The sequence below is a fragment of the Alexandromys fortis genome, unplaced genomic scaffold (genome assembly GCF_014885135.2).
Source record: "Alexandromys fortis isolate MF-2015 unplaced genomic scaffold, M_Fortis_MF-2015_v1.1 scaffold_105, whole genome shotgun sequence".
NCBI classification, from domain to species: Eukaryota; Metazoa; Chordata; class Mammalia; order Rodentia; family Cricetidae; genus Alexandromys; species Alexandromys fortis.
The window spans coordinates 3,502,074-3,529,855 of record NW_026068011.1 but is presented as its reverse complement, the minus strand read 5'-3'; the positions used below and the strand labels follow the sequence as shown (position 1 = coordinate 3,529,855).

General features: G+C 38.4%; 1 protein-coding gene across 1 annotated transcript in view; it reads left to right on the top strand.

Moving 5' to 3' along the window:
• The window catches only part of Ctnna2 (catenin alpha 2), a 983,267-nt gene that overhangs the window by 788,630 nt on the left and 166,855 nt on the right, over positions 1-27,782 (top strand). The window lies entirely within an intron of this gene.

Here is a 27,782-nt window from a genome sequence, read left to right as displayed (position 1 = left end):
CCCTACTCCCTACACCATGACTCCAAACACCTCTTGCTCATTATTTAGATTGAACCTATCTCTCCCCTCCGCTCCCTCTCTTTGATCATTCCTCCTATCATACTACTCCCAAATATACTTGTCTTTGCTATGTTTGGAAAAGTACCAAGAAATACATCTTTCTTCAACGACACACAGACAATTATATCTAGCTATACATTAAGGATTGAAATAAATGTTCTGGTACTATGACCTTCATTTCATGGTTATTTTCTTTGTGTAGGATCTGGGAATTTTGGTCTAAACTATACATCACAGGAGATATTGGTCTTACTGTCCTGAAGCCTATATCCTATTGTCAGATGATACTGTCCTTTTCTAGACGTCAGTTTCCCCTCAGAACTGTTCTGTCCTAGTTAGGTTTTTATTGCTGTGAAGAGATACGATGACCACAGCAACTCTTCTAAAGAAAACATTTAATTGGAATGGCTCACTTACAGTTGCAGAGATTCAATCCATTATCATTATGATGGGGAGCATGGCAGCAAGCAGGCAGACATTTTGCTGATGCTCAGAGGCAATAGGAAGTCAACTTACTGACATACTCAGTGAGTCTTGAGAAAAGAGACCTCAAACCGGTCCCTGCAGTGACACACTTCTTCCAACAAGGCCACACCTCATTTGGGGACCATTTTCTTTCTAACCACCATACATGCTACCTTCCTCTATTGTGAGTATTTTGCAGATCATGCTCAAGCTTGGGCAGAAGTTCCAGAATGAGAGCTACAGCAAGAGCAGATTTCATAGGATGCTGTTCAAAGTCTCTCTCGGGGTCTGCTTTACGAGGGCATCATTCTTGTGCAAACTGAAGATCTGGGGATGCTTTTATTGCTGTTTAAAGTCAATTAATTCATTTTCACCTGCCACTGAATGTATTCTGAGCTGGACTTGCATGTCTGAGGAGTGAACACTTTGACTTAAGTACCTCTCTTGGTTTATTACAGCAATAGTGCTGGATAAAGCACTATGACCAGCAGTAACTTGGGGAGGAAAGGGTTTATTTCCACTAAAAACTCATAGTTCACATTTCACTGAGGGTAGCTAGGGTAGGAAGTCAATGCAGGAATCCAGAGGCAGGGACTGAAGCAGAAGAGGAGGAATGCTGCTTACTGGTTTGCTCAGCCTGCTTTGTTTTACTATCCATGGCCGCAGTACCAGGGGTAGCCCCACTCGTAGTTGTTAGTAAGGAAATGCTATACAGACTTGCTCATGGGCAATCTGAGCAAAGGCATTTTCTTGGTTGTTTCCTGAGTTATCTCTAGCTTGTGTCAAGATAACAAACCCCAACCAGGACAGCATCTGCTACTAGCTAGGCACTTTTAAACATAAGATCTCACTGTATGATACACAATAGCCAGGATATGGGAAGAGCCACCAATTCATTTTGTCCTGTTCTTGAGGAAAGTGAGTCTCAGGCAGTAAAGGGTGCTTTGCTATGCTACAAGTCTATGTTAGGCTGGAATCCAATAGGATTTGTGCCTTCCCCTTTTCTCCTCTAAAGTTATTATTTTTCTTCCAATGCTATTCCAAACTTCCTCTTGGAATATTTAACTGATGTAAATTCTATGTAGGATATCTGATTGAGACAAGGTTGGATAAATATTGGCACATTTTAATTTTTAAAGATAGGTTTCTTGAGTTGTGCTTGGTTTTGGCTAACATATTTTATTTTTTCAATATTTGGGTGTAGTTGTGACTAGGTTAGACACTTGACTTTTCAATCCATGCAGAATTTCTTTGCCTTTTGCCTAATCCCATTCTTCTCTGCCCTCTACCCCTGACTTAAACAAACTGCTGCATGGTCATCCATATTATTAGTAGAATTTGCTGTTAATCTTTGTTAATTTTCTTGATTTAAAAAATTGAAAACCTAAGTATAAGAGGCAAGAATCCAGGAACCAGAGTGGGTTCACTCCTGGGATTTTATTCTTAGTACTATATCTCAATGATTGGCTAGAACCCAGAGCTTGACATAGACCACAGAGTGTTCTACTGTTTAGCTGTACCCCCTCAGTTGCCTCCTTGACAGGGAGCCTTAGTTCTACCTTTTAATAAATTATCCCGATTACCCTCTTTGCTCTGTCTTTCTTTCAGAGCATTTAATGCAATGGATGTGAACTTGAAATTTTGCCTTTTTACCCCACTTAGCTGACCCATTTATGATTCCAAATTCTATCTAACCACAGTTGCAGACCATCTCAGGTTTTCTTATCCTTTTTTTTTTTTTGGCCATATTCTGTGTCTCTGAACTTCCAGTTAACTTTAGAACCCTATGAGCATGGTCACTCCCATGATGCTTTATCTCCTGTTCCTTCAGCTTCGTTTCTTTTCCTATCTTTATTCAGAAGTACAGGGAAAAAATGGGCAGGAGACTACAAATAAAAGAATTCCAAAATAGTCTCCAGCCCAGATATCATTTCCTTTGTCAGAACACTGCTTCAGTCATTTTGAGGCAATGGCAATTTTTCAAATAATGAAAGGTCCCAGTTTAGTTGAGATAGATGATGAGTATCTACTAGCATGGATACATTAGAGCATGATTAAACCTGACTTTTCCTTTCTATAAAGTCATCAGGACCAATATTTTTGGAACTTTCAGAGCTTCTTCTTGCCTAGGCAGCTTTCAGGATCCATAGGAAGATGCTCTTGAGCTGGGACAAAAAGCACATTGAGTTCTGACTCCACTCTATATAGCTCATAATGTTGCTACTGCATTTGATTAGATCACTGATCTTGTAAAACATCATGTTCTTGTTTTGTAGTCAGTGAATAAAGATCAAAAGAAAAGAGAAAAACCATATTTATACAGTATCTTATAGTCATTTTCACTAAAAGGTAAGTGTCTGCTCCGAGACCTGTTGTAAGCAGGGAAACTGAAGCCTTTGTTCCTCCACCTTCTCACGGTCCCAGGGGTCACTCATTCTTGCATCAGTGTGTAGGTCTTGTAGGCAGGGATGCACCCACAGAGCTATTTCACTGTTCTCTCATCCGCTTTCACCATTCTGTGAACCTCCCACATACTCTTCCATTCCTCTTAGGCCTCAAAGCTCAAGATATAGACCTGATCTGTCCATGACTCCTGCATCAGTGTTTTTCCTCTGACCAACAGCCTCAAAATTCTGAAGACCTCACCCCAGCCACTACAACCTGAACCATAGGAAAGAATTCTTTTCAACATATTGTGCTTCTGAGTATGTATTTCTGTGATGGTGTTAATTCTAGAGAACTTATAGGAACTTGAGTTTTCCAGCATTGCTGTAGGTTTCCTGTGGAAGAGTGGATCTTAGGTTAAGATCATTTGTAGTAGGAGGCTGCTTGTTTGTTTCCTGGATGCCCAGACTCCCAAAATGAACGCACAGAAACTATATTATTTAAATCACTGTTTTGCCTATTAGCTCTAGCTTCTTATTGGTTAACTCTTACATATGAATTTAACCCATTTCTATTAATTTGTGTATCGCCCCGTGGCAGTGGCTTACTGGCAGTTTTGGCATGTTTGCTCTGGCGGCAGCTCCATGGCTTCTCTTTGACTCTGTCTCCTTTCTTTCACCATTCAGTTTAGTTTTCCCCACCTAGCTCCATTCTTTTGCCATATCACAGGCCCAAAACAGCTTCTTTATTAACCAATGGTATCCACATCATACAGAAGGGAGTCCCACATCAATCTTGGCATAGCATGATGACTTAAGAGAAGGCAAGGGTTTCAAGCCATTCTCTGTCGTCACTCCTCCACAAAGGTGTCAGTTTGTGCTTCAGCTATCACAGCATAAAAGGAACAGGATGTGCAATTAAAAACAGAATAATTGCTATGAGAAAGTGCTCTCCTAATAGAGTCAATGATGATCCTACACCTCCTTGTATCAGTCTTTTGTTATTCTATTAACAAGTACCCGACTTTCCACAGGGCAGGGAACCCTGACTGCTCTTTGGACTGGAGAGGGAGGGGGAGAGGAGTGGGGGAGGGGGAGAGGAGTGGGGGGAGGGGGAGAAGGGGGAGGGAAATGGGAGGCTGGGAGGAGGCGGAAACTTTTTTTTTCCTTTTCTCAATTAAAAAAAATACAACAAACAGTTTCAAGGAAAAAAAAACAAAAACAAAACAACAACAAAAATAAGTACCCAGTTCTTCTGCACCTGGGACTGTGCTGTTTTGTCTCTGTTTATTACTGACCATTTGGGATCAAATAACCATCAGGAGACTCATCCCTGGAAAAGATGGATTCTTTTTTTGTTCCTTTTTTGTTTGTTTGTTTGTTTTGTTTTGTTTTGTATTTGTTTAAGAAGTCATCAGTTGTCTGTTGCTATTCATCAAAGGGCGGGACCTTGTGAGATTTCCCCATCCATGTTGGCATGACAGCTTATATCACTGTGCTGTTTCAAGAGACTCCCTAAACAATACAGGTTATTGCCATTTCCCTAGCTTGCTTCCCACACAGTTTGGATACAGGAGCTGAGCTGGTGCTGACCTGTCAGCCCCCTTCCTGAGGATGAGCTCTCCTAATATCTATGGCACTGTGTAAGTTGCCAAGAGAAGGGGACAATCAGCAGCTCTTCCCAGCGCTAGTGCCTATGAACCACACAATTATCAGCATGGCAAGGTAGAACCAAGGGTGCAAAAGTAGCAGTTGTATCTTGGGGGAAACAAACAGCCATCTAATAGGACTTAAGGCATCCAGAGTAGAAGGGAACTCATGCCTAGTACTGTAAATCTAGCTAGATATTGACAGTTATCATGGACCCTGGTGAGGTCATGGACCTACTGCTGCTGTTTGAGTAAATCACTATAATTCCCAACTGCATTCTAAAACCTTACCTAAGTAAGAGTAGCTCTTACCCCTTTTCAAAGAAACTTCTTTTTGCAGCAGAAGGAGAGTATCTTCGAAGCAGTTTTGTGTTCTTTATATTCTCTGCTAGCACTCTGTTGTGAATGGTCAAATAAGCTTTCATTTTCTTTTTAGCTCCTCTTCACCACAGTGGCATGCATGTGATAAGCCCATAGTATCAAATAAATATGTATATGTTACGGTAGAGAGGTATGCTGTTAACACAAACACTCTCCCAAATTGTGAGTCATAATATTTACTGCCTTGTTCAAATGAAACAACCATTCAGCCAGTATTTATTGATGTAATTCCATCGTACCATTTTACAAGTCATAAACCCATTATGGAAGGAAGGCTGGGTGACAGAGGAGTAAATTACTGTAGACTAAAGAAATTAACATGTGCTGCCAGAAGCAGGTGTCTCCTGAGGGACCTGGAAAGCCCTGGAGAAAACTGAGGAGAGTCTTTTCTTCTTTTCAATCACTGCTCCAAAGTTTTTGGCCAGCTGAGGCATTTGGAAATCAAAACAACTTCTCAAGGAGGCTAGTTGTAAGAAGAAAAAGAAAGCAATTCTCATCTCCTGGGAGCCCTCTTTTCTTGGTTTCCTAACTTTTTCCTTTTAAACAGAGGATTCAAAAAGATGTTAAGCTAAGTAATTTCATTTTTATAATTTAATTTTCATTTTATGGTGCAATTGGGATGTGCTCTTCATTTATTTGTTTAGTATTCCTGAGCTTTCACTAATGTCTTCCTGAATTTTATCTTCTATTCCAATGTGGTATGCTTTCTTTTTAATCTAAAAGCAAAGCCAGCATTCTTCTGATATGAAACAGTCACCTGTCTCATGAGGTTGGTTATTTTATGACAGCTTCCAGTCATTCACAAGGCTACATGTTACCTGCCCCCGACTTCTGCATCCTTTTGTATATATATATATATATATATATATATATATATATATATATATATATTGCCTTTCCTTGCCCTTTTTCTTCAAGAGTATAATAAGAAAACAATTGCTTATATGTTCTTCCTCTGTACCTTGTATTGTAATGGCCACATTTCTGTTGTAATATTGATTTGGAAAACCCATTGCATGCCAGTGTATAACGGAAATCTAAATCCTGCTGGAGGGAGTTATTTCATCTTTATTGAGGTGGTTTACAGAGAGCTTTCTACTCAAATGAAATGCTCAGACAGGAAGGGAGGGGACATGCCCTGAAAGAAAATCATGCCTGACTCTCAAGCAGCCAGCCTTAGGATCACAGAGATTCTATTATCATCCCAAGTTTTCATTTCTTTCTTCCTTCATTTTCAGAATGAATGACGTGAGTCACTGCACTTTATATAGGCAGTGTTCATGAACATGTTTATGAAAACTACAGGTGACCTTACAAAGTGTTTTTCTTTCACATGACAAGTAATTTAGAACACATCAAAGAAGTCTCCATTTTTATTGCATTTATATTAACCTTTTAGAATTTCCTGCATGTATATAATGTATTTACCATATTTGACCCCTTCCACCAAAATCTACTCCCTTATCATTCTCACATAGTCATGCCTTTATTTTCTCTATAACCCACTGAGTTTAATTTGTGCTGCCTATCTATTCATGAGTGTGAGAATATTCACTTGAGGAAAGTCATGAAATACCAGGGGCCACTCTCTAAGAAAGAAAAATGACTCTGCCTTCCCAAGCAGTCTTTAACTGCCTGTAATTCTTCAGCGTAATGATGGAGGTTTGTGAGTGGCTTTCCCTCCATGATAGAATGTTGACTAACTTGATCTTGTAAAGGTCACCCCAGCTGCTGTGGGTTCATAATCTCTGTCCTATCAGAAATTTGATTTCTCTACTCTTTCATTCTTAATGCCTTCCTGCCCCCTCTTCGTTGTTGGTCCCTGAATCTTGAGAGGAAGGGTTGTGATGTAGATATCCCATTTATGGCTGAGCATCCCACTAACACTTATTCTCTGCACTTTGACCGGTTATGAATTTCTGTATTAACTGCTATTTACTAAACAAAACAGATTCTCTGATGAGATCCAAGAGCTGCACTAATCTATGAATATAAATAGATAAAATCAGAGGGCAGTTTGTTACTATGTCAGTTGCAGAATAAAATTAGTAGGTTAATCTCTGGAGCCTCTGAACCCCCTAACCAATATTTTCTTGGGCAGATTAACAGTATGAGCCATTTTCTCCTATATAGTAGGCCTTAAGTTCAAGCAGGAAGTGTTGGTGGCGATTATAACATCCATGCCACAATTGTACCCATGACCATAACTTGACCAGGCCAGTCATATTATTGTGGAAGAGCTGAGTAAGACTTCTGATGATTTCTCTTCCCTAGTAGCCTGCATGTAATTTTTTGGTGCTAAGAAAGCTAACCACAAGGGTAGAAACTTCTAGGGCAGCCTAGTTTTTTCTAGACAGGAAACATTTTATTATATATATATACATATATACATATATACATATATACACANATATATATACATATATACATATATACACATATACATATATATATACATATATATCTCCATTGTTTTTTATTGTTTGGCTGTGCAATTTTTGAAAAACTCTCACTTAAGCTCTTGTGTTGATCATCTACATGTAGAGAAAGAGCATTTGATTGATGCATGAAAAATGCTCTAGTTTCCATAGCATTTGAGTTCAGCAAGGATATTATTTCTATTTGATGCTATTTTGCTTGGATTTCAGCAGGATTCTCTCAAAAGGCTCAATGAAAGTAAGAGGATATATTTGGGACTTCCTCATGGCAGGATTTATTTTAGATAGGAAGTTGGGTACATTTAATAAAGAGGATATAATGTATTACTTTTCTCCTAATAACTCATCAGTAAATGTTTTCTAAGTAGGTGACAACCATGGGCTATAATATCCATATATAATCCCATCCTCTAAAACCATGGACAGCAAAGATTAGATGTTATGTATAATATCAGCTTACTTTGGGAGCGTTGCCTGAGATCAGCTTTCCATTAAGAAACATTTTGGATCTGCAAATGGTTCAACAAGTAAAGATCCTTGCTGCCAAGCCTTAGGATCTTAGTATAATTCCTAGGACCCACATGGTTGAAGAAGATAAATGATTTCCTCAAGTTGTTCTCTGACCTCCACATATAATTTGCAAGAATTGGTTCTCTCATTCCTTTTGGGATTTGGGAATGGAATTCAGGTTGGTAGCTTTGGGTCAAACCAAACACTGCTGCTGATGTTTTTTTGTTTGAATTCCCAGAGTTGCTATGAATTCCCTGCTACTTAGGGTAAATGCCAACAGAGGAAAGGTTCATTACACAATATTTGGAAATGTTGACAGGAAATTAAATTTGTAAAACAGGATGAAAACCATGGTCGAATGTCTTTGTGGATGGGGCAGAATCAAGGAAATTGAATGTTGAAGTTTTTTTTTGCTTTTTCTTTTTTTGTAGCAGTTTTCCCTTATGACGGAGAATTGAAACATACATAGTTGCTGCTTATCAAAATGTCTTGCACCTAAATGACTCAGTGAGATATATATTCTTAAGACCCAAGAATATTCTCACAGGCTGTGGTTTCAGACACTAAAACCTGAACCAATGAAACGTCTCTGAGTCAGATGCCTTTTGTCTAGCAGGATCTTAGTGTTGTTTGTTTGCAGTTCATTATGATGTGAAGATACTGTAGTGCAGTTATAAACTTTTTCCAGGTGAGTGTGTGTGTGTGTGTGTGTGTGTGTATGTCAAACGCTTGCTCAAATAAATGGATGATCTTATTCACAAATTCAATGGTTTTAATAACAACTAAATGAGCCAATGAGTAGAAAGACAGGCAAAACTTGCTCACTGGAAAATAAACTGACATTTGCATTTTGAGCTAACAAAAATCTAAGGATGTCATGATTTTTTCCTCCTATTTTTCTTTTTTTTACAACTGTCTGTAAAGACATGTAATATATTGTGCTGGGAAGTGCAGACTTAAAAAAAAAAGAAGAGGCAACAGGAGTGAAAAGGTCTGTATGGACAAAATTCATTAATAAAAATCTAACAAGCATATTTGCTTGCTTATTTTTCATAGGAAAAAGACAGCTTTTAGAGATTTGCTCTTAGTTTTACTCATGTATTTGGGTCCCTATGTGTGTGCATGTTCACCTGTTTGTGGGTGCCTGTGGAGAGGAATGTGTTAGATCTGAAACTAGAGTTACAGGTGACAGATTGTGAGTCTCTTGATAATCTGGGGACTGAGCTCAGGTCCTGTGAACGGCCAGGAAGTTTCTCTTTACCATCTCTCCAGTCCCAGACTAGAACTCACAAAGACAAATTCTAAACAACACAATGGAAGTGCAGACTGCTGTGTGGGAAACCTGGTACTTTTCCAGCAAACATATATGAATGGTATAGATGAGTGGACACTGTTTGCAGAGTCATTCCAAGGTCCTCTGTTGTCTCCTGTGACTTTGATCACATATGGACTTACAGGCAAAACCTAATAGTCTAGTTGTATTTCTCAATAGTCCAGTCTTCTTCTAATGGATGTCTCAGACTGCAAGCCTGTGGTGAATGACATAATACCTGGTAAGGAATTGTGGATAGTATACAGAATAATGTCCAATACACTGAAGGAAACACACACACTCACATACACATGTATGTAAATAGATGGAGGAAAGAAAGAGTGGTTGGGAAGAAGACAGGAGCCAGAAGCAGTCGGGAACTAGAGAGAGAAGGGATAAATGTGATCATAATACATTGTATATACAAATGGAATTGTAAAGAAAATATATCATTTTTCACAGGGACTGCTTTAAATCCCAACCATTTCTGAGTATTGAGGAATATATGAGTTACTAAGTTATTTTAACCTCTCATTCAATTCTTTGCATTCTTACATTATAACAAGTGAAACTCTGGTTGCATGAATGTAGGACAAGTCCACCCTCAGACAGGCTGATTGATGGTACTACAGTACACCCCCTTTTCCATCCTTATTTCTGGCCTCAGACATAAGAAAAATTCTCCTCATAAATGACAGGTACTGTATGGAGGAGATAGAATACGCCTTCCAAAAATGCTATACAACTAATTATATGTTGTTCACCTGCTTAGCTGTGGAGGGTGGACTTGTGATCTGTGCTTGTTCAAGAAGAAAATTACTTGATCCCAATGGTCATGCTATCAGAACCCATAAGGTGATTATGCATTAATTTCTGAGTGAAGAGACTTTTCACTGCCAACTGCCAGGTTATAAAAAGCTGAGTTACATTTCTGTTACAGACACACAGACACACACACACACACACACATACACACACACACACATCCTTGTTTTGATAGAATAATTGCTATCTAGAGATGAGTAGGGTGGACAATAAAATGATGATTTTCATCTTTAGATCTATCAGTCTCAGTCTGACAGGTGGAAAAGGGGAAATATTTTAATATAGTTTTATGAAAAAGAGAGGTGCTCTAAAGAAAGCAAAATACGTGGGCATCTCAAAGGAAAGCCACAAATAATTGTCTCAGTATTAGCCATAGAAACTATTTTGGTGACTCAATTTACATCGCAGAAGGTCACTAAGGAATCTTTTTTCATGCTTTTTCTTTTGATAAATGGACAAGTCAGGAGGCTCTGGAGATGCCTTGCACAGAGTTATAATGTGATGGATTGAAATTACAAGCTGCAGGGATCTACAAGGGGTTTAGTCCATGTCTTTCCCAAGAGCTAGGATATATGGAGAGGTCTCTAGGGTTGCACCCAGAAAGGGAGAAGACCTAGCAGTTAATTGAGCTAGAAACCTTGCTTCTCATTTGGTAAGAGGTTTTAACTGTGTTCCAAGGTCAGAGACTCTTGACCCTTATCATGTCCCAAGAGCTATTCTGCCTAGAGAACACTTATGAAGGGTAAATGAGACATATGAAGAGTACAAGGCTTATGAAGGGTAAACGAGAAATTCTACACCTAGGAATTCATATACATTCACTCCCATGAAGTAGTTTACTTCCCTTTTATCTATCTAGTTTATTTTCCTTCTTATCTACCCCATACCCTCCACTTGTCTTCAAAATTTACTAATTGTTATTGTATATATATATATATATATATATATATATATATATATATATATATACACACACACATATACATACATGCTCTTAAACATATCCTGTTCATTCTATCCTTGGTTAACTCTATTCATGTTCTCAGATGTGATCACTTGGCACTGGGCAACTAATTGGTATATTTTTCCCAGGGGTCACCTCTTCTATCCCAAGATTTTTTTCAGTTACACACACACACACATACACACACTCACATACATATATGTAAGTGTGTGTATGTGTGTAGGGGTGAAGCCTCATGGGCTTTGAAGATAATTTTTCATCAGTGACCCCAGACCCTTTTTACTATTTCTATTTTTTTTTTCGGGTAAAAGCATAATGTTCACCCAAGCCACTAATTAGTTGAAAACTAAGCTTCATTAGGTTACTTGCTCATTTCTTTTTTATTACTAATTTCCCTTGATTTAGGTAAAATGCCAAATTATATCCTAACAACCTGCTAGAACAGCAGCTAAATTAGCGCAAGAGAGCAGTTTGGATGTGGACATTATCTTTCCTCCTTTATGCTTTCCTATAATGAAGTCATACTTAAATGGCACTTACAGGAGAAACCAGGGGATAAATATATCACTAAGTTGCTAACATATTTCTTGGGGTATCATATATTCTCTAACTTCCAATCAAGAGGAAGAGAGAGAGAGGACGAATATGAACTTACTTAACTGGGTTGTTGATTTAAAAAATGAAGTAAATCACTTTGTTAGTAACTTAAAAGTTTAACACCAGTTAAAGGCTCAACAAATAGCTGGAAATAGCAGGAATTAGTGTTACTATGAATGTGTTTTCAAACAGAGTTTTCTAACCACTCCAAATAAAGTATGTTGTGCTAGGTTTTCCGACTGCGTGGAAAGGAGACTTTACTGGGGTTGAAAGGATGTTAAGCTTGACCTTCTTATCATCCCTACTAACTAGAAGGCCTAAGAGTTTAAGAGTTTCCCTCCTCCTCTACTTCCTATCAGGGAGAAAGTCATCCTTCAGATAGACTTAGTGCAATAGCCTGTTATTAATGACTGTAATGCTATTGAGCTCTGCTTCATAACCTCTGGGCATCAAGGACTGTAATTATGGACCTGTGCTTAAAAGAACTCCTGTTAAGCTTGCAGTTGTATGACAGAATAAAAACTAAGTAATGAAAATGTACAATAAAGCCTTTATGCCTTTCAGAGACCTGAGAGGTAAACAGCAATCTATTTGTTGGCAAAACAACTGTTATTTCTGAAGTGTACATCTGATAGGAATCGAAGTTCAGAGAGTAATATTGGGGATAGTCTCCGGTCTTACTTGTTTTTCCTGCTGCTGTGATGAAATACTCTGTCAAAAGCGACTTTAGGGAGGAAGGTATTATTTGGGCTCAGGATTTCAGGGTCTTGTCCATCATGGTGGGAAAGCATTATTGGTAGGAGCGTCAGGCTGAAAGGAAGCAGAGGACAATGGTGCAGAGGATGCTTTCTTTTTACCCAGTCCAGAACCGAGTCTAAGGAATGATCCTACTTATTTTAGAGTGAGTCTTTCAACCTAGACTATCCCTTTGGAAAAAAATCCATCACAAGTACACGTAGAAGCTCATCCAGTCTAGACACTCACATAGTTGTGCTCAGAGGCTAATCTAATCTAGATAGGCCCTCACAGGTGCGCATAGAGGCTTGTCTCATGGACTGGTCTATATTCTGCTAAAATAACAATCAATCCTAGCTGTAACTCTCTGTAAGAAGTAAATTTGGGGTGTGGGAGATGGTTCAGTGGTTAAAGCACTTGCAGCATAAGGTTGGTAACCTGAATTCTGTCCCAGGTAAAATGTCATATGCAGTGGTGCAATCTGTAATCTCAGCAATCCTATAGTGAAATAAGATTCTGTGACAAGAGAGTGACCCCAAGTCCTGTGGACCAGCTAGCCTAGAGTATGCTCTTTGGTACAAGACCCTGCCTCAAGTGAATAGAAGGTGAAAAGTGACTCCTGAGAGTTACCCTGTGATATTCACATGCATGCCAAAGTATGAGTACCCACAGTACTCATCTGTGTACACTCAAGCATATATGCATGAATAACTAAAAAAAAGTGGATTTATTAGCTAGGAAGCATGAATATTTAAAACTAGCATATAGAAAATGCTAAGATTTGTAATTAGTTTTTATAATTTTTTTAAACTTTAATAGAATAGAATGTTATCATTTAGAAATGAAAATAGTAAACTCCTATCATTTTAAGTAACAAACCATTACTGTTTTCTTGCCTTTTCTGTGTGCGGTGCTGAGAAAAAACTCAGGGCCTCACACATATCAGGCAAGACCTCTAGGTATCACTATGTCAAATTTCCACATAGAGCTACTATAGGTCAATCTAAGTCAGCATTTTCTTTTAGTTATTTATAACATGTATCTATCTATCTATCTATCTATCTATCTATCTATCTATCTATCTATCTTGAATGGAGAAACATGTAGAATGATACAAGTGTGGAGAGAGGACCACTTTCAGGAGTTTGTTCTCTTCTTATCACATGGGGTCCCCGGGATACAACTCCGGCCATCAGGCTTGGTAGCAGCTGTACTGACTGAGTCATTTCAAAAGTCCCTGGACTAGTCGTTTTAACTGGAAACACTTCAATACCTCTGTTTCTGGGTATGGGTTTCTTTTCAGTGAGGAAACTCTGTAGTCAAATTTTTCTTTTGGCCACTAGGTCACAAATAATGATATGGAGACTTATTATTAATTATGAAAGCTCAGTCTTAGCTTAAGCTTATCCCAGTAGCTTTTATAACTTAAATAAACCCATTTATACTAATCTCCCCCATTTATTTTAATCTACATTCTGTGGTGTGCCTCTTTCCCTCATCTCTTCATACTGCCCATTCTCTCCAGCCTAAACCTCCTGCCTAGCTAGCTATTGGCTATTCAGCCCTTTATGACACCACTCACCACCACCTTCACACAGTGTACAAATATTGCACAACAAAACTCCCACTCTGGAAAATCTCTTTGTGTACACATGCTAATTCAGTTCCTGGCAGGGTACAGGGTGATTGGAAGAGAAATATTTGGATCAGGGTCAGCTAACTCCTTAAGGGCCTGTTGTAAATATTTCAGGCATTGTGGGCAAGACAGTCTCTGTCAAAGCTACTTAACTTTGCCATTGTAGTATAGAAGCAGCTATGGACAATACATAAATGAATGAGAATGGCTGCTTTCCAAGAACTCTCTGTTTAAAAAAAGAGTGCTGGCTCTAATCCAAGGGCTTCAGTTTGCCGACCCTTCAAGTAGAGGGATGGCTGCTGGTCCACCCTCTGGCAGCCAGTGGCCACATTAAGCTAAAAGATGTATTTTTTTAACCCTTGGTGCTATGTATGATGATGATGTTATTTCTTATTAATTTTTCTTATTATTACTAATAATTCATTCTTATTATTATTCTTATTATTAATGCTTATTTTCGCATACAAACAAGGTAAATTTTATATGCAAATATGTAATTGACTATCTGAAAACTATTCAGAGATTTTTACCTTACAGCCACACCATTGTGTTACATTGAATAGGCTACTGCTTGCTTGGTCTCTGTCATACTCACTGTTCCCTGGAGAATTCCAGAGGTCTTGGACCACTGCTTTCATTTATATAACCTGTTCTGCACTTGAACTTAACTTTTCAAGACTTTACATTTCCCATTTCTCTTCCCTTTTTCAATGTCTACCCCTGAAAGGTTTCCCCTGTTGCATTGTGGAGTCTGGGGACCAGTGGAATTTGACAGATGTTTAGAGATGTACTATATTGGGGTTGCAGAGAGTATGAAAGCTTAACTGTAGAAGTAATGAATCAGTGAGCATGTTCTATCTCCATACCCTTTTTACAAAGAATCACACAGATCACAATTCTTCTTTCCTCCCTTTTTCTTCCATTGTCAAGTAAAGGACTAAAAAGAGGTATTTGTTTTTCTGCTTATAATCATGTATACTTGTGGTGTTGACTTAAAAATGCAGCTCTCACCTCAAAGGGAATAAAAGATAGTTTATCCTGGAGCTCAATGTGAGTGATGCTGGCTTGGTAACATAGCTTCAGGTTTTTCCTAATAACATGTTCTAACATGGTAATAGTTTCATGAAATGTGTATGATAGCAGGAGTGTATAAATGATGACACTTTTTGTACAAGGCGAAATAGCATGTAGAGCGTTTCCAGCAAAGAAGGAAATGTTTGCACTGTTCTCAGATGATATCTCAAGACATTCTTCTCTTTTTGATCAAAGTCCTGCTGAGAACATGTTTCAAACGTTTCATTGTGTTGATCTCTTCTCTCTCTCTCTCTCTCTCTCTCTCTCTCTCTCTCTCTCTCTCTCTGTGTGTGTGTGTGTGTGTGTGTGTTTGAGAACAACATGCAAGAGCCAGTTCTTTCCTTCCACCATGAAAGTCCTAGGAACAAAACTCCTGTTGTCAGTCAAAAGAGAAGCACCTTTACTCTCTGAGTTGTCTACTGACAACAGTTAAAAAGTGTTGATAATCATAATGATGTCAGGTCAGACATAGTGATGACCAATGGATGATTTTACAAGGGACGAAGAGTGGACCAAGATAATTTGGCTCTGATCTGCAATTTTAAACTCCCCATCGCCATGAACTTCAATCATTTGTCCTTATAGAATCATTAACACAGGTGAGAATTTTCTTGTTTCCTAGGAACTTCATTTTAGAGTAGATGTGTAGTCTTTGTTTTCCCTGAGGTGTTTGTGATCAAACTCAGGGCCGTGAGCAAGTTAGGCAAGTACTCTACAATGGATCTACATCCCTAATCCCCCTCTGATGTTTTATTCATCTAAGTCATGCTATTTTCAGACTCTTTGTTCAAAGGATCATGCTTGTTGTTGGATCTGCTCTCTCTCTCTTTATGAATGGCAGTAGCTAACAGCTAATAGAGAGGCGCTCACCCCTTGGCACAGGGATTTTTGTTTAATAACTTAGGACTTTAGAAAGTAGCATTAATTATCTGTGCATGTTGACTCCATTCAAACTTTAATAAATTGCACTTTTCAGTAAGATTATAATAGTAGGTTTCTGTGCAATTTTTTCCCTTTGTCCTTAATTTTGGTTACACCTCCTCCTTCTTCTCAGCTGCCTTCTCATCGTCCTCATAGTCGTCTCTGCTTAATCCTTTCAGACAGGATTTTGCTGTATAGCCCAGCTTGTTTTTGAATTCATGCAATCCTTCTGTCTCAGTCTTCTGAATTTTAGAATTAAAAGCATGAGTCACTGAAGTCATGGGAAAGAAAGAAGCAGGTACCTTTTTGAGGGGACTGCCAAGGTATGTCACTAAGCAAACATGCCACATACAAGTGTTAGCCAAGAGGGCTTTGAGGGGTGGAGAGAGGGAGAGAGTGAAATAGCAAAATGCCATCTCAGAGTGAGTACACGAGAGAGGCAAGCAGACAAACAAGCACAGAGAGAGAACAGAGAAGAGGCAAGAGACAAAAAAGAAGAGAAGCAAGAGAGGATCAAGAGAGCAGGTTGTGCCTGGTAGACACTTTCAAGGCATGTACATGGTTCACGGCTGACAGTGAAAGGCACCTGGTGATGGGTGATGATTTAACTGTCTCAGCAGCAGAGGCAGGCTGCTGCTACAGCAGGAACTAATAGCTGCCATCCCTATCATAAAATTGTTTTGGTATCAGATAATACATATGGAACTGCTTTCTAAATAATGTAAACGTTTACAACATAAAAGCCTAAAAATTTTAAAGTAACATATCTATGAATGATTCTTGAAAATGCTTATTAGATTTTTGTAGAATATTTTATAATTATCTGTTTGTATCCATGTTTTTCTCAAACTCATAATGTACAAGAAATATATACATAAGTTCTATTCTTGCTTTATCCCTTTCAAACTTGCTTTTGTGAAACCCTCTGGGAATCTTATCAGAATGACTGGTTTTCCTAAGTGACATTATTCATCCTTCTGACCCAGCTATGATCAACACCCTTTACTAGGAAGAAAAAAAAAAAAACAAGACGAAACAAAACATAACAGAAAAACACCATTGCTCGAACATTGACCCTTCCAAGAATCACCCTTCTAAAATTTCCATCCAGGCTTTAGAAATAAAGCTCTCTGTTGATTTGCATTCCTAATGAGTTGGGATTCTACTTAGTGGCTAAATTTTATTCACTCCATAGCCTGTAGCCAGGACCTCCTGCCTGACAGTCTGCTCAACATCTTGTGAATAGGAATAATGAATGGAAAGGTCAGGCAGTCCATCTAAGCCATAACATTTTTCAAATTTCAAGATACTGTAGTATTGTGACATAATCCATATGTGCTTCCAGAGAGGTGGAAAGTAGGTGATGTTTTAACCTTTCGTTTTAATAAATGTTTTCCAATAAACAAAAATTGAAACATATTGGTACTTTCAACCAATGGACTGAAAACAAGGAAATAAAACAAAATGCAGGGAGGACATTTTGTAGTTTCTCAGAAGTAGATGAAAACAATGTAAGCATATAAGAGTCCGTGTACATCAATTGATTATTTAGAGCAGGGCTTTGGGGTTTTAACACTGTTTTAAGTTTCATGGTGGAATTAAGTTTATTTATTTTTTTAGTGTCCCCCCCCCACCCCGCAACCCGGTGAATGAGTATCTCTTTGGCATTATTCATGTTGAATTCTTTTTCTAGCCCGTAATTATACCCTCTGACTCTGTAAGGATACATTTGTTCCTAAGTGCAATCAAGAAGAATATTACAAATCAGCTGTACATGGTTATACTCTTATAAATGGAAAGTATATTACATTTGTGTTAGAGACGGAATGTTCATGCTGGCATTCAGTTGCACTTGATAGACATGTCCTGATTGTCTAGGATATGCTAAGTGCTGCTCCAGACATGGCGGGGATCACTGCCATAAATAAAACCCCATCTGCCCCAGAGAACAAAGGTCCAACAGATAAACTCACATAGTGACTAATAGTTCAGACTCTATAGTCAGAGCTAATGTTCAAATCTTGTCTCACTATGTATAGGCTTTGGGACTTTTTTGAGTTATGATCTTCTCCCCTTTATAGGCACAGTAATATTCATGGAAACATATTTCAAATAATGAATATATACTGGATTTATTTTGATTATAAAATCTTTGTTCTTTAAAAAATCAATTATAACAGAATAATACATAATATAAATAAGAAAAAGCTCAATGCCATCTAATCCTCAAATCTTGAAATAACCATTGTTAAGAGTTTAGGAATATATATTTTCAGCAAATGTTCTTATATACAGACTTTAATACTATTAATTTTTATGAGTTTTATTTGTACTCTCCATATTACTTTACAATTTGTTCTCTTAAATCATTTTGCAATTTTTTGAGAATTATAGGCAGCTGTAAGAAAAGTGCAGAGATTTCATATTGCTTTCTCCAATTTTAGCATCATCTCTAGCATGATACATTTCTCAAAACCCGAAAGTTGAGATTTGTGCCTTGCTCTTGTACCAGCTCAACACTATGCTTGTATTTCATTGTTCTTTCACTGGTATAAGATCAAACTCAAGATCCCTCACTTACTTAATGCTGGCTTAGTTTTGCTTCACAAAACAGTCTGGACATAGTCTGAAATGGATACATACAGCCCTGACACACTGTCTTTAAACAGCAGGCAGTTTTAATAAATGATGTCCAGTTTACCCTCCTCCTTTGGATGTTGACTGCTTTTTTTCAGATGTTTGTGTGTGTATGTCATGGAATGTGTATGGAGGTCAGAGGACAGAACTGCAGGTTGTCAGAGGCAAGTCAGTGCTGTGCACACTACGTTAGACTTTGGGGCTTCTCTGATTCCAATTCTCTATAGCAGCACTAGAGTAACAGATATACAGAATCAAATTCAGCTTTATGTGGCTTTTGGTTAGATGTCACGTCTGCATGCTTGCGTGGCACGTGTGTTACCCACTGAGCTATCTTACCAGGTTGAATATTGATATTTTAAATATGAATGTTAAACTGTCACAGGTTTTAGAATTCCATGCATGCTTTATGCAGCATGCGATCTGATTTTCAGCATAACATCTTTTACAAGATATATTAAAACACTTTAATCTTTCAGTAATTAATCCCATTATAAAGAATCATTTGTTATTATTTGATACATTTTTTTTCCTGATGACAATTGATAGTTTATAAATTTATCTGCCATAATTTCATTACATGGAAAAGCTTACTCTTTTGAGAAATCAGATTTCTGTATTTCTTTACTAGTGAGAACATTTGTCATTTTAAAGCTGAGGAAATTGTTTGAATTTTATCTTGTTTTTATGGCAAAGCTGGTATTTAGAATTCTAACTCTTGTTGGTGGCTCTCTGTTTCATGAAAAAAGCAGTGGTTCTTTACTGACAAATAAAATCAAATCGTGCATAACGGTGAAAAAAATGAGGCACCAGGAGAGAGGCAGCCTCATCTCCCGTGGTTTCGCACAGAATACCACTTGGGACTCTGTTCTTTGGAGTCCATTTGCTTCCATTAGGACTGACATCAATATACTTATGAAAATTGATTGCTTCTCCTCTCTGCCCCACCGTGCCCCACCCTACCCCAATCTGACCTGGCAATAGGTTATGTGTCTGGTTGCTAGAGTGGTGTTTGTGGGTAGAGCTTCCCAAAGTTCTTCAATTTGTTGCAGTCTTTTAGATGTCATTGTAGACATGTGCTGTCAATATGATGAGAAGGATTAAAAGCTTCAGAGCAGAGAATTCCTGAATTTCTTCTGGCTGCACAGCTCGTGCGTCCTGGCACTGAGGCTAGGCAAAAAGTTAACAGTGGGCTTGTTTTCCACCTGATTGAGCAAAATGAGCAGGAGACTGAGCTGCCACCTCAGAGTTCAGCCTATTGTTATTCAGCTTGCATTGTGATGCAGTTTCTCTCCTGTTCCGTATCAGTTTATAAAAGCATGTTACTTGCCCACTGACCCCAGATAACTAAATAAATCCCGAGTTGTAGTCATAGAACTAAATCCCAGTTTTTATCGGTACAAATGCCTGCCAAAGATGGATCCAAGGAATTCAAAACAAATCAACCATTAAATCCACATATCTAATGGAATAAATGTAGGAAGGAATGAGGAGTTCAGCTCACACAACACACAGAGATAGCAATACAACCAGCCGCACTCACAGCCTGATATATTCTTAGCTAGTTGCCTACTTTCATTTTGTTTTACTTTGGGAAACATTTATATAGAGCCTGCTTTAGGATTTGGCATTTAGGAAGTCAAAAAAAAAATGCACTCACTTCCACCTTTGTGTGTGTTTCTGTGATACACACTTGATAATGTTATACTGCTCAGATGTCCCCTTTGAATGAGGTGGCAACATTTTGAAAGTAACAGGTCTCTAAGAAGGACATTTTTAGAGCTCTTTTCCCTGTATTTCTCATGGAAATCTTTTCAATCATATTCACAATGAGATTTATCACCACTTTCTCAAGGACAGTCAGTGCATGTAATCTGGGTTGGTGAGGTTATAAGTGGCATTGGATGGAAAACTTTGGAGAAAAAGCAAAAACATCAGTTCATTTTGATGTTTGACAATCAAAAAAGATAAACTGTCATTAAATTCTATGGTCTGGTGTATTGAGCTCCAGAAAAGAAACGCATAAACTGCCTTGGAGACTCACAGCTAACAATGTAGTCAAGGCTGTTTCTCAGTCAGTCATCCTGAACATATTAGCTGGGAAATGCTGGAAATCAAAAGAATAACACGGTGATTATTAAGAAACAGAGTTATGCCAGGATGTCTCAGTATTTCATTGAGCATTCTGAAAAGTGAGTATTGGCAGGTTGTTCTTGAATGTGCTTTGAACATTTCAATAGAGCCAGCTTCTGTCTAGGAGAAAACTAAGTTTCTCTGTGGGGGTCCTGTTCTCAGCTATAAACCTACATCCCTGTATCACTGATTCAAAATAAATCCCATTGAGGCTACCTGAAGACGCAGTTCAATCGGTAAAGACGGTGCCTCACACTCACAAAGCCTTGGGGTTGGGAGCACAACACCACGTGAAACAGGCATGGTGGTGCAGCCTAGTATTGGGAAGTTTAGGCAAGATGGTCAGAAGTTCACAGTCACTGCCAGATACACTGCTAGTTCCAGGCCAGTCTTGGCAACATTAGATCCTGTTTCTAGACCCTGTCTTTTCCCAATTCCTACCATAAAAAAAATGAAACGTTCTAAAAGGTTGATATAGGATAATAGTATGACAACCTGACAATGAAAGAATATCCTACTCCATTGTTTACAATTTTATCTCTTGGGCACGATGAATTACTAGTAAGCAGGTGGAGGGGGAAAGAACAAATGTGAGTTTAAACATTTTGATGTCTTTCTTAAAAGTGATTCAATTCATTCTCAATGAAGAAGGCAAGTCCAGGAGACTGGACAGGGACGATAAATCTCAGATGTAGCGTATGCAGTTTTGTATATTGCAAAATGCAGCAGCACTACTGACCTAGTGTTCCCCACTAAGAAACAGCACTACTGAGGAAGTGTGTGCAAGTATCAAGATACCAAACCAAAAACACTCTTTCAGTAAGCCAACTGCCTTTAGACTCCCTTGGGGTACCCATTCTAGATTTGCAATAAAATGACAGTTACAGGGCATCTGCATCACTTCTTCACTCAGCCTTTGAGACTGTGTACAAACTGCAAAGGTTACTAGAAGTGATTAAACCCAATCGAAGGTTTCAGGGTCAGGGTTACAGTTTTCTTGTTCTGTGAGTCATGTGCTGTCTCTCTGCGTCAGGATGCTCAACTCCAGCTTTCATGCATTGGGTCTGTAACTGGGTATGTAGCTTGGAAAACTTTTCAATTAAGGCTATTGGAGTTTACATTTCTTAGCATTTGTATGTAGTACAAAAAGGTGTTATCTTTATATTTGAATTTTTATAAACTAGAAAAAATACAAAATCAAGTTATATAAAACCAAATGTAATACCCCTCTTAGTTTGTGAGATCAGATGAAAACAGGGAGTAGGCTGGATATGGCAAGAGGCTATGACTGGTGACTCTTCTTTGGCCATCAGAGATCACAAGCCCATGTTATCTACAGTGATAACTCTTAAAATGATTTAATTGTTAAAATGATGCAAAAATTCATATAATGATTTCAATTAATCATCTTGTGTTACTCATCATTGGCAGCTGTCCTGAGGTATATGAGAATCAGTTTGGCCTTGCCTGGGAGACAATTGAAAGTAATTCCTCATCCAAGCTGTTTTCCACATGTTGACATGTTGACCTGAAGATTTACCTACAGAGAAAAGAAAACTATTTTGTCTTTTAAGGAACAACATGTTATCTCCCCAAGAATAATTGGCTGCCAACATCTTCTTTTTCCCCTGTGGCAATCTGATTTATCAGAGGAGTAAATACTTCTTTGTACCATGCTTCCTTCCGAAATTCCAATGCTAGAAACATGTTTATCTGCTTTCATGTTAAAATACAAATGCTGGGCTGGCAAGATGGTGCAGTGAATAAAGGCTCTGGTTCCTAGCACGGATGACCTGAATTAAATTCCTGGGGACATACATACTGGAAGAAGAGACTCTATTTCTGTAAGCTGTCCTCTGACTTTGACACATTTACACTCTGGCATGTGTTCCCACCTACCCAATGGATAAGCAAGCATAAAAAGGATTTTTAAAAATTCAAATGTCACTAATTCCACTAGAGACAAAATCAAAACCCATGATCTAAAGGCATGCCTGCAAGTAACTGGCTTCTTAAACTGCTTTTAAACTTTGTTTTATTCTTTTTCTTATCTTCCCATATTTGTTTTCTAATGAGAGACAGAAAAAAAATGGATCTGGAAGGGAGGGTAGATGGGAAGAGTAAAGGAGGAGAAAGCATAATAATGATACATTATGTGAGAAATATATTTTTTAATAAAAGGGAAAACTCTATGTAAAATTCTGTATTAATGCTTCATCCTGAAGTAATATCTTGCTATGTTTGTTTTAAGTGCACAAATTTAAATGATAGAACAATGTTTTTTTTTTCCCTCTGATTATGCAGCCTGCAAATATCCATATAACTGCCAATATCCTTATAACTGCCATGTCTCCAAGAATATAACCCAAGATCACCTCAGGTTCATAAGTATAGCATTGGGGCTGGGGAGTCAGTTCATTGGGCAAAACATTTGCTGCACAATAATGAGGATCTCAGTTCCAATTCCTAGTACCCACATGAAAATTCCAGATTCTATGGAACATACATTGTGCTAAGTCTGTGGAGACAATTAGGTCCCTAGGGTACACTGAACAGCCAGTGTTGCCAAAGTTGTATGTTCTAGAATCAATAAGAGAATCTTTGTCACAAAACAATGTAGACAAGTGATTGAGAATGTTATTCTAGTGTCAACCTTTTCCCCTTCATGTGGACATGCATAGTGTGTACACACACACACATATACATATGCAAATACGAACATACCCACTCCCTACACCCAGTCATATAAACACAGAATTGAGACAGACTGTACAATGCTCTAAATCTTCACATTGGAGCAGGCTCTCAGAAGAAATGCAAAAGATTCTTAGCAACTTCCTGGTTAGCAGAGTAACTAAAATGGCTTCTGTCCCATTATACACAGCTTTTGCCTACAGATTCCCTCTGGCCTAGGAAGGCAGGGTGGGTGTGAACATCATTATAAAGGGAGATGAAAAGAGTTACAAGGGTTTTCATTTTTATGTACTCCTTGTGTTTGAGCTAATTATTGAGATGAATGTTCATGTCTGAAGAATGATGATAGGTCACTTACAGTTCTACATCCGGCAAGCACTTGAATTCCCAAACAAAGGAACTCTAAAACACCTGGTTAAAGGAAGACAGGCAAGAGGATTCATAAGCAGAGCATTATGTAGATCGATTATAAAACTATGATTGAGAAGCTACCAAAACAATCTGTTGAGAGATTACTGGCTTCCAGTGGTATTGGGTATTCAGGGCCCAGCTGCCTATGCACAGAAGTGTCTGCTTAGATGCTCACCACTACCTCTACTGCCAGCTGGTTATTCCCTTCTTCCTTGTGCATTAGAACGCAGTTTTGTTCCTTGGGTCCAAACCCAAGCATAGACTCCAGTATTAGTTCTAGGATGTTCTAGAAACAGCTAGTTGATTCTGGTTTTGGTTGTCCTTTGAGAGTCAAGAAAGATGATAGCAGACAACCCAGTGAGAAGATAGTGGTCCTTAGGTCCTACATTTCTGGGAAGGGAACTAATTGTCTAGTCCTCTTGTCTTTTGAAATGTGTTGATCTCTGGTCCTTCTTGGTACTATTTGAACTCTTTCTGCAGAGTTCACCTTCTTGAATGTTCTCTTCATGCTGTATCCATTGTTGTGAAACATAATCCTCTCCAAAATCCCTCTTGATTCACTATTAACTTAGCTTGAAATACCGAGTGCATGAGGGACAGTTTCTATGTTCATGATCTTGGTTTTCTGTTAACTACTGTTTCTAGATCTCTATATTCTTGGTCTGCTCTGGCTGGACACAGGATAACCCCGCTTCCTGGAGCACTTTGCCCCCACCCAGCATTGTGGTGAGGTTTTCCTTATGCATCAAAGTAGAGGTTGGCATCCTTTTAGCTCTTCTTTGTCTTTAGGTTAATTATTACTTACTATTCTCCCATAATTCTCTAGGCAGACTTTACCCTTATAAGGTTTGTGCATTTCATTTGATACATATGTGTGTGTATATTTGTTTTGTACTAGAAAAAGAAGCTTTTAGAAAGCACAGACCATAACTAATATTTTCCAACATTGAAACTATACATGCATATATGCAGGTGGAGGAAACCCTCCTGAATTTATAGGGGATCTACCGGAAGAAAGAGTAGAGAACCTTATCTATAAAAGGAAATATAAGCCAGGAGGAAGTGGTGTATGCCTTTAATCCTAGCACTCATGAGGCAGAATCCCTGTCTCAAAAAAAAACAAAAAAGAAAGGAAAAAAAAAGAGAAAATATAATGTGCAGACAGTGGCAATGAGGGGTGATATTTTTAAAGTAAAGTCCAAAGAATTATGTCAAAGGAGTCCTGAGCTTGTGTGGAATGAAATCTGTGAGTTTCTGTGTCTAAACCGCAATGCCCATCCCAGCATGCTTGTGGAAGAATTCTCTGTGGTTGTCACCAGACACAAGGAATCTCATTGTCCATGAAAACTTCTCGTTTTCTGAGTTTTTACTGTGGCTAGCATGCATAGTTTCTCTAGGAACTTTCTGCTCTTAGAAGATTATCCCCATGATCTGGAGAGAACCTGCAGAGCAGAACTAATGAACTTTGAGTAATTGTGGAAGGCAGTTGTGCCTTTATCCTGAAAGACATCCTAGACTTTAATCATTCCACTTTTGTGAAAAGAAAGTGACCTTCTTCAGGTTGTTCTAGATTATTCAAAAAATATCATGAGAGATAGTTGCTTACTAGAAAACTCCTAAGGAAGATTGTTTACAGATGTAGTGATGTCACAATGTCACAATGGCTTAGTCTATTGTAAGAGACAGTTAGACCAAGCATGATTTTTAGTCTAGTTTCTCTAGAGAGAAATACATTAACTTTTGGCCTGTTTGCCTGTACCTTTCAGTAGATAAAAAGTTTATACACACTTGGAGTTTTGGTTTCTGAGACTGTCACCATGGAACACTTATTGTACAAAAAGGCCAATGATCTTGTTGCACTTAGGCCTCCTTCATGACTTCACACAGTATCAAGGAAATAAAATTTTCATAGAAAATGATTTTAGATTCTTCCTCGTCTGCTTGAATAGGACAAGGGCAGCAGGGATGTTATAATTTGAATGTTAAATGATCCCCACCACCTCCACCTCCTGCATGCCTACCAAGCTCACATGTTTGAACACTTGGTTCCTACCTGGTAGTGTGATCTTGTGAGGGTGTGGAACCATTAAAGAAGTGAATACAGTTGAAAAGAAGCAGGTGTCTGGGATCAGGCCTTGAGGTTATCTTCGGTTCTCTTTCACCCTGAGCTCTTTGCTCTCTGATCTACTGAGGTGGAAACACCCTGCCACAAGTTCCCATGACTGTGACCATTGCTGAGTCCCCCTCTCCATAAGACTATAAGGTTGTAAAACAGACCCTTCCCTTTAAAGTTGCCTCTTATCATACATTTGGTCACATCAACATAGCAAGTAATGAATGCAAGGTATCTATTGAATCCCACTTTCTCTGTAAAACAGGGATGTTGGGACATGAGAATAGTTGAACAGTATCTGGGAGAGTGACAGTCTCAGAAAACACATGGGTACAGCTCTCTCTATAGAAGTCTCTCTATAGAGACTTTAACTTAAATCTCTGACAATATTTTTAAAACTAAAAAGTTAGTGGAGCATTGTTCATATGGCCTCCAGCAAGACTGATATTGCTGTTGTAAGTGACAGACAAATAGAAATGAATCATACAGAAATGAAAGACAAGGCTCAAAAGTAATCCACCTATACATGGACAAGGTCTGTCTCTGAGGACAGACAAAGTTTCTGAAAATGGCTTGGTAAGAAGATCTATGCAATGATTTGTGTTCTCCTCTTTGTAAGTTTAAAATCACATGGAAGTAACAGACACTCTGAGGTATCAAGGAAACGGTTTGTAGGTATTTTTTAGGTCATGATGTGGAAGAGAGGTGAGAATTAGTCTGCATGGCTTCATTGGGACTTCTTATGGGAAAGCTGGAGGACAGTGCCCTTCAGCTCAAATTAAGCATGGTTTATGATTCTGAATTATTAAAAGATAATTCCTAATAAAAGAAAAAAGCATGCTGTCATAGAATCAGAGTGAACTTGTGTTAAAATGTTTTGCTTATCGCATCAATGAGGAAACTGGTGAGACATTGTCATCAGTTCTAAAGGAAATTCAGTGGACAAACCAAAGCATGTTTTAGGAAAGGCTCCTGCAGCCAGATACCACAGTTTTTGTGGAGTTACCAAACTTCCAAGTTTTCCTTTTCAATCAAAAATGATATAAAACGGGACTGGGAAATGTAGCTTTGCAGCAGAATGCTTGCCTATCTTGGGCAAGTTCCTTCATTCAGCCACAGTACTGAAAACAAACAAACAAATAAACAACAACAATAACAACTTAAAGAAAGATTCTTCTTATCCAGCAGAGGGACTGGGGTACTTGCCCAGACTATACTTTGCTCATTATCAAAAGCAATCCTATGATCCAGGATTTTTGGAAGAAGTGCTACTTGTTGATCCCGGCCTCATGGCTAGCTTAGACCTGAAGTAATCACGTTGAAATTATATTATTTTAAATGCTGCTTGGCCCATTAGCTCTAGCTTCTTATTGGCTAACTCTTACATCTTAATTTAACCCATTTCTATTAATCTGTGTATTGCCACATAGTTGTGGCTTACCCAGTAAAGTTCCAGGCATCTGTCTTCGGCAGGGCTTCATGGCATCTCTCTCTCTCTCTGCCTTCCTTCTCCCAGCATCCAGTCCAGTTTTTCCTGCCTACCTATGTTCTACCCTATCAACAGGCCAAGTCAGTTTCTTTATTCTTTAACCAATAAAAGCAACACCTAGACAGAAGGGCCTCCAACACCACAGGAGATGCCAAGTGATCATACATAGGGTGCATACAAGAAGAAAAAGTTTATTCGTGGGTCTCTGTGGGTTGTTTAAAGATATTGAATAACTTTAAATTTCTAAGAATATACGCCAGCCAGCAATCTGGGAGTTAGATTTTGCAACTGACTCAGTACAACTGAGTTCCTTCATAAATTCATGTTCTTGGTAATACAACCCAACCGTTTTTT